Raw genomic sequence first — 15,746 nt, 5'->3', positions numbered from 1 at the left:
ACCGGCCACGTTCGAAACGGGATCCTGTTCATCGGGAGGCGTCTGGCATACTGCAAAACAGAGGAACAGACTTGTGTTGGACCTCCTACGGTCGAAACGGGGTCCTGTTGATCGGGAGGGGTGTGGCGTACCGCAAATCGGAAGAAACGTACTTGTATTGGAGTGCTACGGTCGAAACCGGGGTCCTGTTCATCGGGAGGGGTGTGGCGTACCGTAAAATAGGACTCCACGGGATACTGTTCATCTCCACTGTCGACCTCCTCCAGCCCCCACAGGCTACTGTTCATCCACCATCGACCTCCTCCAGCCTCCACCTGCGACTGTTCATCCACGGGCTCCTGTTCATCCAGCCTCCACCGCGCGCTACTCCTCCGGCTACTGTTCAACCATCCCTCTCCACGGGCTCCTGTTCATCCACCCCTCCGCCGTCTACTCTTCATCCAGCCCTCCACGGAGTCGTCCTGTTCATCCAGCCCTCCACGGGGTCCTGTTCATCCAGCCCCAACCGGCTCGATCGATCGGGGTCCTGTTCATCCACCCCCACCGGGAACTATTCATCCAAACCCCCCCAGCAACGCTCACTGTTCATCCAGAGGCAGCATCGATTGGCTTCAGCTAGCAGCAGTAGCGAAGGAATCGCTCGGTCGCTCGGGTTCAGTAACGCGTAGCCTGCAGTGCAATCGCTCGGGTTTGGTTGGGCGACGCCTTGCTCGGGTTTAGTTAGAGCCCAATGCCTCGCACACACGCGCGTACGTGTATGAGAGAAACGCGCATCGCTCGGCCCCCGACCTACCACCGTAACCGGGAACTCCCCGAAATTTTCCTCTCCCTCGCTTCTACCATGGGTTTTTCTGTCATGGACAACCCAAAGAATGTCATGCAGCTGCGTCTCCGGCCCGCCCAGAACGAAAAGCCCATTTTCTGTCATGATTTTTTTGTCATAGAAGTAGGAGCCCACCACATCTTTGATGATACCGGGTTTTGTCACAATTATCGTCATAGAAGTGTGATACGTCTCTGTCGTATCTATAATTTTTGATTGTTCCATGCCAATATTATTCACTTCCATATACTTTTTGGCAACTTTTTATATTATTTTTGGGACTAACTTATTGATCCAGTGCCCAGTGCCAGTTCTTGTCTGTTGCATGTTTTTTGTTTCGCAGAAACCCAATATCAAACGGAGTCCAAACGGGATAAAAACGGACGGAGATTTTTTTGGAATATTTATGATTTTCGGGAAGTAAAATCAACGCGAAACGGTGTCCGAGGTGGTCATGAGGTAGGGGGGCGCGCCCTACCCCCCCAGGCGCGCCCCTGACCCTTGTGGTCCACCCGTAAGGTGGTTGACGCTCTTCTTCTGGCGCAAGAAAGATAATTTTATGAGAAAGATCTGGGCGAAAGATTCACCCCAATCGGAGTTACGGATCTCCAGATATAAAGGAAACGGTGAAGGGGTAGAATCAGAGAATGCAGAAACAGAGAGATAGATCCAATCTCGGAGGGGCTCTCGCCCCTCCCATGCCATGGGAGCCAAGGACCAGAGGGGAAACCCTTCTCCCATCTAGGGAGAAGGTCAAGGAAGAAGAAGAAGAAGGGGGCTCTCTCCCCCTTGCTTCCGGTGGCGCCGGAACGCCGCCGGGGGCCATCATCATCACCGCGATCTTCACCAACACCTCCGCCATCTTCACCAACATCTCCATCACCTTCCCCCCTCTATCTACAGCAGTCCACTCTCCCGCAACCCGCTGTACCCTCTACTTGAACATGGTGCTTTATGCTTCATATTATTATCCAATGATGTGTTGCCATCCTATGATGTCTGAGTAGATTCCTATTGTCCTATCGGTGATTGATGAATTGCTATGATTGGTTTGAGTTGCATGTTTTATTATTGGTGCTGTCCTATTGTGCCCTCCGTGTCGCGCAAGCGTGAGGGATTCCCGCTGTAGGGTTTGCAATATGTTTATGATTTGCTTATGGTGGGTGGCGTGAGTGACAGAAGCACAGACCCGAGTAAGTAGGTTGTTTGCGTATGGGATAAAAGGGGACTTGATGCTTTAATGCTATGGTTGGGTTTTACCTTAATGAATCTTTAGTAGTTGCGGATGCTTGCTAGAGTTCCAATCATAAGTGCATAGAATTCCAAGTAAGGGATGATATGTTAGCTTATGCCTCTCCCTCAAATAGAATTGCAGTAGAGATTACTAGTCTAGTAACATAGTCAGTTGCCTAGGGACAATTCACAACTCATACCACCACTTTTCCACACTCGCTATATTTACTTTATTGCTTCTTTATCTAAACAGCCCCTAGTTTATATTTACGTGTTCTTTACTATCTTGCAAGCCTATCCTATCACACCTACAAAGTACTTCTAGTTTCATACTTGTTCTAGGTAAAGCGAACGTCAAGCGTGCGTAGAGTCGTATCAGTGGCCGATAGGACTTGAGAGAGTATTTGTTATACCTTTAGCTCCTCATTGGTTTGACACTCTTACTTATCAAAAGAGGCTACAACTATCCCGTATACTTGCGGATTATCAAGACTTTTTTCTGGCGCCGTTGCCAGGGAGTCATAGCGTGGGGTGAATATTCTCGTGTGTGCTTGTTTGCTTTATCACTAAGTAATTTTTAGAAAAAAAATCCATTTTACTACCCTGAACAAAATGGGTTGTTCGCATAACCCCCTGAACTGTTTTTTGGTTCACTTACCCCCCTAATCTAATCAATCCCATTCAAAATCGTCATTGGTGGGTTAGTAGGGTTGTTTTGCTCACATGGACAAAGTCAAAGCAGTATGTTGACTAGTGGGGCCATGTTGCAGCGCTGTTGGCTATCGTCTTCCTCAAGCACGCTGGTGACATGCTCATGGCCACCAACGCCATGCTCTCCCTTCCTCCTCTTCTGCCCTCCAACGCCATGCTCTCCCTTCTCCCTCCTCTGCCCTCCACTGCCACACTTTCCCTCTCCCTCATCCGCCCTCCCTCTCACATCCGCATCCACCCGAGAGCGCCGGAGCTTCAGCTAACGGCCACCATTGTTATGCACATAGCCGGAGGAAGCATAGAGCCACACCAAGATGTCCAGAACATTGGCCTCGTTGCCCTCTTCAACTCTGCCTAATTCATAGTGTCGAGCCACCCCCAATCGAGCCTGGCATTGTCATCTTCCTTGCCACAGCAGCCATCCATCGCGCCAAAATTCGTCATCACCAGCGCGCCCCCGACCTCCATGACCCCTTCCTTGCCCCGGGGCCACCTGACGCACCTTCTAGATAGCTCCCCGGCAAGGCCCGTGACCCTAAGCCCCTTCTCCACAAGTTTGCACTCTGGCTGGCGCCTTCGGAATCCATGGTGCCGTTGCAGCGCACCCCCTGTCTCCCTTCCTGCGCCAACACCCCCTAGGTGAGCCCCTGCTCCTCCGGAGCCTCTCCATTCCATCACTCATCTCTATAGACAACTTGCGTTGTGCACCCCGTAACCATTGCCTCCGCCGCTGGAGGTCCTTGCCGGACATGCTCTGGCCCCTCCCGAGCACGCCGAACACCTTGGTCGGACGCGGCGCTGCTCCATTAGCCAATAGGGCCAAGCCTCGGTCCAAATAGACGCCGGGACGACCATTCTGTGCGTCACCGTGGCAGTAACTGCGGCGGCGGAGGAGTAACGGCAGCGTTGGCCATCTGACAACATGGTCCCATTAGTCAACAAACTGCTTTGACTTTGTCCATGTCAGCAAAACCACCTTACAAACCAACCAATGATGATTTATGAACGGGATTGGTTAGATTAGGGCGTTAACTGAACCAAAAAAATATTCAGGGGGTTATGTGAACAACCCATTTTCTTCAGGGTAGTAAAATGGACTTTTTTCTAATTTTTATTTGCTGTTCTAAGTTGTTCTCTATCTTTAGTTATGGATATGGAACGCAAAATACCAAAAAAAATTAGTTGTACTTGCTACTCATGAGGATGGGGTAACTCCTAAAACCCTCGATTCTCATTATGCGAAAGATATTGTGTACTACTTTGATAATCCTGAGAAAACCCCATTCAATTTTATAATGGGAGTAACGTTGGATCAACGTGAATACTTTAGGGATTATCACTCGACACAAAAAGGGAAACTATTATGGGATCAAATTAATATGTTGAAGTGGTATGCTAGACAACTGTGCTCAGAATATGATTATACTTGTTGCTCTAGGATGAATGCTCCACACCTCCCCTTTTCATGCAAATTTAATGATAATGAAACCTTGGCTTCTTATGCTAGAGGTATATATGATTACTATGATGTGGAACAAATAGAAGAATTTGTTGCTTTTATGGGTGCTTATGAAATTGAATCTATGTTTAAAGAGTTTGAGGATTTTGATGATGCTTGTTATAGATAGCTATCCTTAAATATTGTTATGAAAATTATGAATATAATGCCTATATTAATGCACTTATTAAGAAAGTCTCCGCTGTCCAAGAAGAGACTAATATTTTGTAGGAAGCTATGGAAGAAGAAATTGATGAAACTGTGAGCTCATTGGTTGAAAAAGATGATGAGGAGAGCGAAGAACAAAGGAGGAAGAGCGGATTGATCACCCGTGCCCACCTTCTAATGAGAGTAACTCTTCAACTCATACATTGTTTAATTCCCCTTCGTGCTTACCAAAGGATGATTGCCATGATGATTGCTATGATCCCGTTGATTCTCTTGAAATATTCCTTTTTGATGATGCTTGCTATGCTTATGGCCAAGATGCCAATATGAATTATGCTTATGGAGATGAACTTGCTATTGTTCCTTATGTTAAACATGAAATTGTTGCTATTGCACCCATGCATGATAGTCCTATTATCTTTTTAAATTCTCCCAACTACACTATATCGGAGAAGCTTGCACTTATTAAGGATTATATTGATGGGTTGCCTTTTACCACTACACATGATGATTTTGATGAATATAATATGCATGTGCTTGCTGCTCCTACTTGCAATTATTATGAGAGAGGAACTATATCTCCACCTCTCTATGTTTCCCACACGATAAAATTGCAAGAAACTGTTTATACTATGCATTGGCCTTTACTATGTGTGCATGAATTGTTCTTTATGACATGCCAATGCATAGGAAGAGAGTTAGACTTCGTCATTGCTTGATATATGTTACTTTGTGCTCACTACTAAATTACAAATCATTGCTAATTAAAATTGGCTTTGATATACCTTCGGATCCGGGTGGATTCACTACTTGAGCACTATATGCCTAGCTTAATGGCTTTAAAGAAAGCGCTGCCAGGGAGACAACCCGGAAGTTTTAGAGAGTCATTTATTTCTGTTGAGTGCTTTCATATAGTTTAAAAACAACAAAAATAAAGAGGGGAACCCAAAACTTTTCAAAAAAAGAAGTGAAAGTGAGAGAGACGAGCATTGTGAAAGTGGGGGACGTCCTTAAACTTGTTTAGGCCCATGGGAACTTTGTGAATCTTAATTACAGAAACTTTTCAATAAAAATAATTATCCCCTTGTACAATTCCATTGTATTGTAAAAATAATGTGCCAAGGTTTGCCTTTAGGATGTTTACAATGCTTGTTGGTTTGTAAGGTGCAGGACAGAAACTTTGGCTATAGTGAGGGATTTTACATTTTTAACTGGAACGTCACTTGGTTCTGATACCTTTTGCACTGTCTTTCTGTACAACTTGTTTATTTTTCCTAATTTTGGCAGAATTTTTCAAGTATCAGAAGTATGGTGAATGTTCAGATTGCTACAGTCTGTTCTGTTTTTGACAGATTCTGTTTTTGATGCATAGTTTGCTTGTTTTGATGAATCTATCAATTTATATCAGTGCATTAAGCCATGAAAAAGTTACGTTACAGTAGACACAATGCAAAGCAAAATATGAATTGGTTTGAAACAGTACTTAGAGTGGTGATTTGCTTTATTATACTAACGGATCTTACCGAGTTTTCTGTTGAAGTTTTGTGTGGATGTAGTGTCTAGTCGAGGATGTTTCGATATGAGAAGAAGGAAGAGAGGCAAGAGCTCAAGCTTGGGGATGACCGAGGCACCCCAAGTAAATATTCAAGGAGACTCAAGCGTCTAAGCTTGGGGATGCTGGGGAGGCATCCCCTCTTTCTTCAACAAGTATCGGTATGTTTCGGATTCGTTTCGTTCATGCATTATGTGCAAGTCTTGGAGCGTCTTTTGCAATTAGGTTTTTATTTTTCTTTTATGCACCATGATGGTATGAGATAATCCTTGGTTGATTTATAGAATGCTAATTGCACTTCACTTAAATCTTTTGAGTATGGCTTTATAGAATGCTTCATGTGCTTCACTTATATCATTTGAAGTTTGGATTGCCTGTTTCCCTTTACATAGAAAACCGCCGTTTGTAGAATGCTCTTTTTCTTCACTTATACAATTATACTTGCTAGAGCATGGGCATAACTTTTGTAGAAAGAATTAAACTCTCTTGCTTCACTTATATCTATTTAGAGAGATGACAGGAATTGGTCATTCACATGGTTAGTCATAAAATCCTACATAAACTTGTAGATCGCTGAATATGATATGTTTGATTCCTTGCAATAGTTTTGCGATATAAAGGTGGTGATATTAGAGTTATGCTAGTGGGTGATTGTGGATTAGTAGAAATACTTGTGTCGAGGTTTGTGATTCCCGTAGCATGCACGTATGGTGAACCGCTTTGTGATGAAGCTGGAGCACAATTTTATTTATTGATTGTCTTCCTTATGAGCGGTGGTCGGGGACAAGCGATGGTCCTTTCCTTCCAATCTATCCCCCTAGGAGCATGCGTGTAGTACTTTGTTTTCAATGGCTTGTAGATTTTTGCAATAAGTATATGAGTTCTTTATGACTAATGTTGAGTCCATGGATTATACGCACTCTCACCCTTCCATCATTGCTAGCTTCTTCAGTACCGTGCATTGCCCTTTCTCACCTTGAGAGTCGGTGCAAACTTCGCCGGTGCATCCAAACCCTGTGATATGATACGCTTTTTCACACATAAGCCTCCTTATATCTTCCTCAAAACAGCCACCATACCTACCTATCATGGCATTTCCATAGCCATTCCGAGATATATTGCCATGAAACTTTCATCATCATCATCATATACATGACTTGAGCATTCATTGTCATATTGCTTTGCTTGATCGTAAGATAGCTAGCATGATGTTTTCATGGCTTGTCCGTTTTTTGATGTCATTGCTATGCTAGATCATTGCACATCCCGGTACACCGCCGGAGGCATTCATATAGAGTCATATCTTTGTTCTAGATATCGAGTTGTAATATTGAGTTGTAAGTAAATAGAAGTGTGATGATCATCATTATTAGAGCATTGCCCCAGTGAGGAAAGGATGATGGAGACAATGATTCCCCCACAAGTCGGGATGAGACTCCGGACTTTACAAAATAAAAGAGGCCAAAGAAACCCAAATAAAAAAAGAGAGGCCAAAGAAGCCCACCAAAAAAATGAGAGAAAAAGAGAGAAGGGGCAATGTTACTATCCTTTTACCACACTTGTGCTTCAGAGTAGCACCAAGTTCTTCATAGAGAGAGCCTCCTATGCTTTCACTTTCATATACTAGTGGGAATTTTCATTATAGAACTGGATTGTATATTCCGATGATGGGCTTCCTCAAATGCCCGAGGTCTTCATGAGCAAGCAAGTTGGATGCACACCCACTTAGTTTCAGTTTGAGCTTTCATACACTTATAGCTCTAGTGCATCCGTTGCATGGCAATCCCTACTCACTCACATTGATATCTATTGATGGGCATCTCCATAGCCCGTTGATACGCCTAGTCGATGTGAGACTTTCTCCCTTTTTGTCTTCTCCACATAACCCCCACCATCATATTCTATTCCACCTATAGTGCTATGTCCATGGCTCATGCTCATGTATTGCGTGAAAGTTGAAAAAGTTTGAGATTATTAAAGTATGAAACAATTGCTTGGCTTGTCATCGGGGTTGTACATGATTAAATACTTTGTGTGATGAAGATAGAGCAACAGCCAGACTATATGATTTTGTAGGGATAACTTTCTTTGGCCATGTTGTTTTGAAAAGATATGATTGCTTTATTGGTACGCTCGAAGTATTATTGTTTTTATGTCAAATGATAGACTATTGCTTTGAATCACTCGTGTCTTAATATTCATGCCATGATTAGACATATGATCAAGATTATGCTAGGTAGCATTCCACATCAAAAATTATTCTTTTTTATCATTTACCTACTCGAGGACGAGCAGGAATTAAGCTTGGGGATGCTGATATGCCTCTGCCGTATCTATAATTTTTGGTTGTTCCATGCCAATATTATTCACTTTCGTATACTTTTTGGCAACTTTTTATATTATTTTTGGGACTAACTTATTGATCTAGTGCCTAGTGCCAGTTCCTGTCTATTGCATGTTTTTTGTTTCGCAGAAACCCAATATCAAACGGAGTCCAAACGGGATAAAAACGGGCGGAGATTTTTTTTTGAATATTTATGATTTTCGGGAAGTAAAATCAATGCGAAACGGTGTCCGAGGTGGTCATGAGGTAGGGGGCGCGCCCTACCCCCCCAGGCGCACCCCTGACCCTCGTGGTCCACCCGTAAGGCGGTTGACGCTCTTCTTCTGGCGCGAGAAAGATAATTTTATGAGAAAGATCTGGGCGAAAAATTCACCCCAATCGGAGTTACGGATCTCCAGATATAAAGGAAACGGTGAAGGGGTAGAATCAGAGAACGCAGAAACAGAGAGATAGATCCAATCTCGGAGGGGCTCTCGCCCCTCCCACGCCATGGGAGCCAAGGACCAGAGGGGAAACCCTTCTCCCATCTAGGGAGAAGGTCAAGGAAGAAGAAGAAGAAGGGGCTCTCTCTCCTCCTTGCTTCCGGTGGCGCCGGAACGCCACCGAGGGCCATCATCATCACCGCGATCTTCACCAACACCTCCGCCATCTTCACCAACATCTACATCACCTTCCCCCCTCTATCTACAGCGGTCCACTCTCCCGCAACCCGTTTTACCCTCTACTTGAACATGGTGTTTTATGCTTCATAGTATTATCCAATGATGTGTTTCCATCCTATGATGTCTGAGTAGATTCCTATTGTCCTATCGGTGATTGATGAATTGCTATGATTGGTTTGAGTTGCATGTTTTATTATTGGTGTTGTCCTATTGTGCCCTCCGTGTCACGCAAGCGTGAGGGATTGCCGCTGTAGGGTTTGCAATATGTTTATGATTTGCTTATGGTTGGTGGCGTGAGTGACAGAAGCACAGACCCGAGTAAGTAGGTTGTTTGCGTATGGGATAAAAGGGGACTTGATGCTTTAATGCTATGGTTGGGTTTTACCTTAATGAATCTTTAGTAGTTGCGGATGCTTGCTAGAGTTCCAATCATAAGTGCATAGAATTCCAAGTAAGGGATGATATGTTAGCTTATGCCTCTCCCTCAAATAGAATTGCAGTAGAGATTACCGGTCTAGTAACGTAGTCAGTTACCTAGGGACAATTCCACAACTCCTACCACCACTTTTCCACACTCGCTATATTTACTTTATTGCTTCTTTATCTAAACAGACCCTAGTTTATATTTACGTGTTCTTTACTATCTTGCAAACCTATTCTATCACACCTACAAAGTACTTCTAGTTTCATACTTGTTCTAGGTAAAGCGAATGTCAAGCGTGCGTAGAGTCGTATCAGTGGCCGATAGGACTTAAGAGAGTATTTGTTCTACCTTTAGATCCTCGTTGGGTTCGACACTCTTACTTATCGAAAGAGGCTACAACTATCGCGTATACTTGCGGGTTATCAAAGTGTCATAAGTATGACATAATTTTTTTCGTTCGGCCCAAAATGTCATGGATGTGTCTTTTTTTTGTAGTGCTATAAAAGGCGATCCCTACTGCACTTTGTTAAATTTGCACATCTATTGAATTCAAAAACAGATTATAATACAACTCGAGTTCATCATTATAGGCCAGCATGAAACACACTCCTCTAAAAAAAAGCCTAAAAATCCACTATTATTGACAATCAAATTATGATCTGAATTGTAAGTACTAAATGAATACTCAATATTAATTAGGGGAGTATGATTAGTGTTAACTGAATTTTTTCAGTATTGATCATAACTTAAGTTATTCAGAGAATATAATACAAGTGTAGATAATTTGATATCTAATATAAAATATGCTTTAGTTATTCGGCGAATATAGTGCTGATCATAACACTATTTCGCCAAAAATCAAATGCTTAAGCTTGAGAAGGAATGCTTCCATCCACTATTTACAATTGATCCTACCAAGAAGAAACATTAAAACAAAGTACAACAAGCACTGACAAAAATATAGGAGCAGCTATTCCAAAAAAAGATCTGAATGCTAGAAAGCTCTATTAAAGAAGTGAAAATCTGGTTTGATACATTATATCTTAGTACAAGTGTAGATAATTTGATATCTGATATAAAAGATGCTTTAGTTAACTAAGCTCGAAGTAACATGAACAGTGAAACAAAGAATCCTTGTCACATAAACATGCAAATAGAACACACCAAACCATTTTTTAGAAGATGGATCAGCTTCATGCACAAAGTATTCACATTGCAGCATCAACACTGAACCACATTCTTTTATCCATCTGTTTGTTAAAGGAGAAAAAAACTCATTGCTATATAACATCTTCCATGATAGCAGGACTGGGAAAAGAGTTGGGAGATAAGAGCGGAGTTGGGGACAAATGTAGTTCATGGGTGGGGGTCAGGAGGCAAGGCAAGGAATCTGTAAACCTTTGGACAGGACAAAGACGGCAAGGTCGCCGGTGCCGACGGCCTCTTCTGGCTTCATGAGCCCCGCAGTTGTAAGCTTCGATGATCTGCTCCATCAATAGAATGATTATCAACTTTGATCAAATCATTAGTTTTCTATTTACTACTAGATATGTTTATTAAACAAATAGTGTAGTAAAACAGATGGCCAAGTCTGAAATGGTATGCCAATATATTAGCTCATATTCAGACCTTGGTAAAAACAGGAAAGGGGTTGTCACATACAGATTGCAATGTTTAGCACAGATAGAAAGACAAAAGTCAGTAAACTACGCTTCTAAATATTGCCTTGGCTAGGTTACCTCTCACAGCATTCACGCTTCTTAGAAACTTCTTTTACCGGCCTTTAAGGTAATGTGCTGTCATCAGTCGCATGAACATTTTAACTGGCCGTGTATCAAAGCGCCTATAGAAAATGGCACAAAAATGTGAAGATCTTAACTAAATGCCCTTAGAGAATAGGTCACATTTCACATTACTGAAATCAGTAATAGAAATCACCTCATACCAAATCAGACAAATAACTGAACAAACAACATTTGGCATCCTCTTTCTACCTCTATCATTACATACTAACCCATCATTTATCCATAGGTGATGCATCTTTACAAATAAATTGGATAAATAACCCTTTGACAATGTTAAGATAAATAACTCTTAATTGGCTTTGTTGCGGAAGTACAGCATGCCATTTTCAATCACCCCAATGTTTTTGAAGCTGAAACTGACTGATTGACACTATTAGTTTATCACACTTCTCGCAGATCTGAATCCTTCCCATGGCGCCTCATCATCTTCTCTTGCTTTCTTCATGTTGACTAGCTCGATCTTCTTCTCCTTAGTAGCAACATGACCAGTTCTTCCCCTAAACTTCTTTTCTTCCTCAATCATGTTAGTAGGAGAGCAAACTGATCCACGAAAATCAATGCCATGTCATGTCCTGCCTGCTTGCAAATTTGTCTATCAGCAAATTAAGCTACTTAAACATGTAAAGAGTATATAACAAAAATATCAACTGTGTGAATTTACAAGCAATGCAACTACATATGAACGTTATGAAATAAATCAATGGAGGATCATCAATGTAGCCAGATGAGCATTTTCTTAATTTTATTAGAAGCACAAATGAGGTCAGAACCTTTCACCCATGTAATGCAAGTATTAATTATGCATTTCAGAAATAATTGAGCTAACCTTTCAGCTACAACTACCACCATAACTCTGATTTGACCGAGCAAAAATGCTCTCTATGTGAATCAATTTCGAAAACACAAAGCAAATTGCATATTAATGAGTTAACCAAGCCATGGCACCCCATGCATCATTTATCTTATTGTGCAAGGTGTGCTTCCAGACTGGAACTAACAAAATTTAGAAATAATGGGCATTGCATACTCATGGTGCTAGTCAAATAGAACATTTCCTAGCTCTACATAGATCCTAACCAGCATCAAGTCAAGTAACTATTCATTTAACAGTAATGAGAGGTAAGAGAGTATTTTCGCCTGGGGCTTGGACCATCAATGTGGTTATGTGTGGCCCATAGTGCCGCCATAGCAGGATCACTGGTGTAGTTGCTGATCCACGGCCATTATATGACAACGCCCTGGGTGTCGTTGAAGACAAACCACGACGATGTTGATGTCATCATGGAAGTGGCGCCTTATCATCTTCAGGTCATGTACACTGACCTCTCTCTTCTTTGTGGCTTCCTTCAAGGCAGCTCACACTAATCAGTTTTCTATACCCCGCACCAATAATTCGCACAACCTTAGTGTCGTTTCATATGTCCAACAAATCATTCATACACGGAGGAAAGATCCAATGTTGCTGATGTTAATTATAACCTACCATTTCTTTGGTTTTTAAGGTGATTTGCACAACGACATCATCGCTTAGATGCTCCCAAAAGTTCATTTGAGGCAAATATCAGACACAAATCTCTTGGTTTCAGCTTGCGAACATGAACTTGTGGTTCAATGCTAAGAGATGGCCTCTTCAGTGTAATAATAGGACCAGGTCCCCGAAATAATGGGTCCATTGAATACTACAGTTTCTTCAAATAAACTTTACCAATGGATCTTCACACCTGAATAGTACATCAACCAAATATTAGCTCATGCCATCTATCATTTTCTCTGCTTTCTATTGAACTGACTATCATACGTACTCCTAACAAGACAAACTAACTGATGAGTGATGACAAAAAGGACAGGATAAACTAAACCACCAAGCAAACCCAAGTTCACTAAACGACATGCGCCGATAAATTTTTTGGCAAGAAAAAGTTTCAGGCCTAAATATGCTTCTCTAAATCTTTGATATCTCTGAAAATCTGCATTTTACACTGAATAAATGTTACAGTACATGGCAATAGTACGTCCAAAGGCAGGAAAACATGTACTTCCATCACAAAGTATATAACAAATATAGCATTCTAATAAGCAACAAAATCTTCCAACCTGTAAAATAAGAGGGAAGCGAGCTTGACATGAGAGAGATAGTGAGAGAGACCTGTAAGGTCATCAGTAGTACCTCATCAGGTAATCCATAACACTGTCTGCCTCGACCTGCGAGCCAAGATCATTGGTCGGAGAGAGAGAGAGAGAGAGAGAGAGAGAGAGAGAGAGAGAGAGAGAGAGAGAGAGATCTATAACAATTACACAAAAACTTGTAACCAAGCACAAATATAAAAGAAAACAAACTGCACAGGAAATGACCAGTGAAGAACAGATAGAAAACAAAAGCTATTACTAATAGTACCCTCATAGCATTTTTCGCATAATCACGTCTACAAAAAATCCATATCTGAAAAGCATAGTAAAAAATACCATATCTAGAGGACCAAAATCTATAAGTGTGCTCACATATAGCAATATGTCATTTTAGTCGCAAAGAATAACTACGGAACAAATCGACCTCGGACTTTCTCTCACCGTGAACACCAGATATAACATGGAGACCCTGGCCATTGGGAAGGCATCTAATGAAACATGGGGGAACCGCCAGATCAAATAGAGCAACACAAAAATAGAAACCAGCCATGAGGAAAGGGGAATAAGCTAACCTAAGTCACAGGATCAACAGGTCGAGGAGGGTGTCACCGTGCCAACGCCCTCTATGGGGATAATCTTGCACATGATGTCACCTCAAGCAATGGATTGCCACCAGCAAAACTGAAGCACTTGTTCATGGCTTCAGTTATGAGATAAGTCATTAGCTGAGATACAAATCACAAATAGGTCAGCTCACAATCTAAAGAATATAATCTTATCCAAGAAAATAGTCATCAACAACAAAGCTTTATTTAGTTCTTTACTAAGAAAGCAAACTTACAAATTACAGCCCAAACCGAGAAATGAATGGTTTAGAATAAGTAGAGCTTAAGGTACTTACAATGGCTAGAGCACGGTGAGCTAGGCGTCGTTTCGGCAAGATTGACTGGGTCGACAATTTTTATTTGCAATTGAGTCGGAGCTTTGATCGAGGGGCTTTATGACACAGAAGGGCGAGCACTACATGGCAGCAAGCTGCATCAGTTCTCTGACCTCGCAAATCACAGTTGCTGCTCCATTCTGCTGTTTGTGTTGGATGACGAAGGGGCGAAGGCATGAACGTGGTGGGCATGGAATGCAACACAAATTCGATAGCCAACAACGACATGACCACATCTCTGAAGTAAAACAAATTCACAAGGTCACGTTGTAACTCGAAAACAGTGAACATAGGAGCAAATAATCACATATTTGCACATCAAGCCTGCACCATCATAACCAGGATTAACTGAAAATCAAATGTCTCAAGCTTTTGGTACCTCAAAATCAACAACATTAAAGATAGAGATGTTTCCATTTGTATATGCAAAAACCAAAGAACTTTATAAACGACCTAGCTAGATCAAATGTTTCCCTGGAAATCAAGGTACCAACAAAACAAGGAAAATCCAAAAAATCACCTTTATCTCTCATCAGATCCACCTACTTATCCAATAACACCAATCAAAATGGGCACACCAAAGCACCAAAGCATCTCCATCAGTACTCCTAACTATCATATGACTACTCATCCAACAACATCAATCAAAAGGGGCACACCAAAGCACCAAAGCATCTCGAGGGGTGCTCCTAATTATCATATAACCTCAAGACTAAACCTCTCATTGACAACGAAGGCATGCTTCAGAAAAAATTGTTTCTAGATCTAATACTCCCACAGACACTTGGACAACAAACTAACCAAATAAGATAGCTCCAAAGAGCCCCTTCCTTGGAACCTAGCTAGAGTAGTAAACGAATAAGAAGCCCCAGCTCCTTTACAAAAACCTAACCTTCCTGCATGCAAAAAGGAACAAAACCACTAGAGTTCTATCCACAGAGGAATAGCAATCGCAGGGCATACCAACGTCCAACCAAGAAACAAAAGCCCACACCCCACTAAAAACAAGCACAAGTACTCTTACTAATTTTTTTCATCTGCTAAATCAACATAGAAGAGCAATATGAGCTTACACATCTTCTTTCTAGCAACTTTGGAGTACTGGATATCTGCACCTTGGGATCCAACCCCGCCTGCAAATGAACAGATCGACACATCAAATCTCGAGCAGATAGGACGGGGGAGTGGAGAGGGTGCTCACCGCTCACTTTGCACGGCGGATCGGAGGCTGCTCACCTCGGGTAGTTCTTCCCGGAGGTGCATGGACGCGAGGATGTCATCCCGCTGCTCCTCCAGCCGATGGCGACGCCTTCGGGCATAGCCGCTGCTCCTCCCGGTGATGACCACGCAATGGAGGAGTGGCAGGGAGCTCCTGCCAATATGTGATGTTGGAGGCGGCCAGAGCTGACCGGGGGCGGAGACCTCTCTCTTTCTCTCGTGAGGGCCGGCGACGAGCCAG

The sequence above is a fragment of the Triticum dicoccoides genome, chromosome 6B, assembly GCF_002162155.2.
Source record: "Triticum dicoccoides isolate Atlit2015 ecotype Zavitan chromosome 6B, WEW_v2.0, whole genome shotgun sequence".
Lineage (NCBI taxonomy): Eukaryota > Viridiplantae > Streptophyta > Magnoliopsida > Poales > Poaceae > Triticum > Triticum dicoccoides.
The sequence above is the reverse complement of the archived record's forward strand: the minus strand, read 5'-3'. Positions refer to the sequence as shown.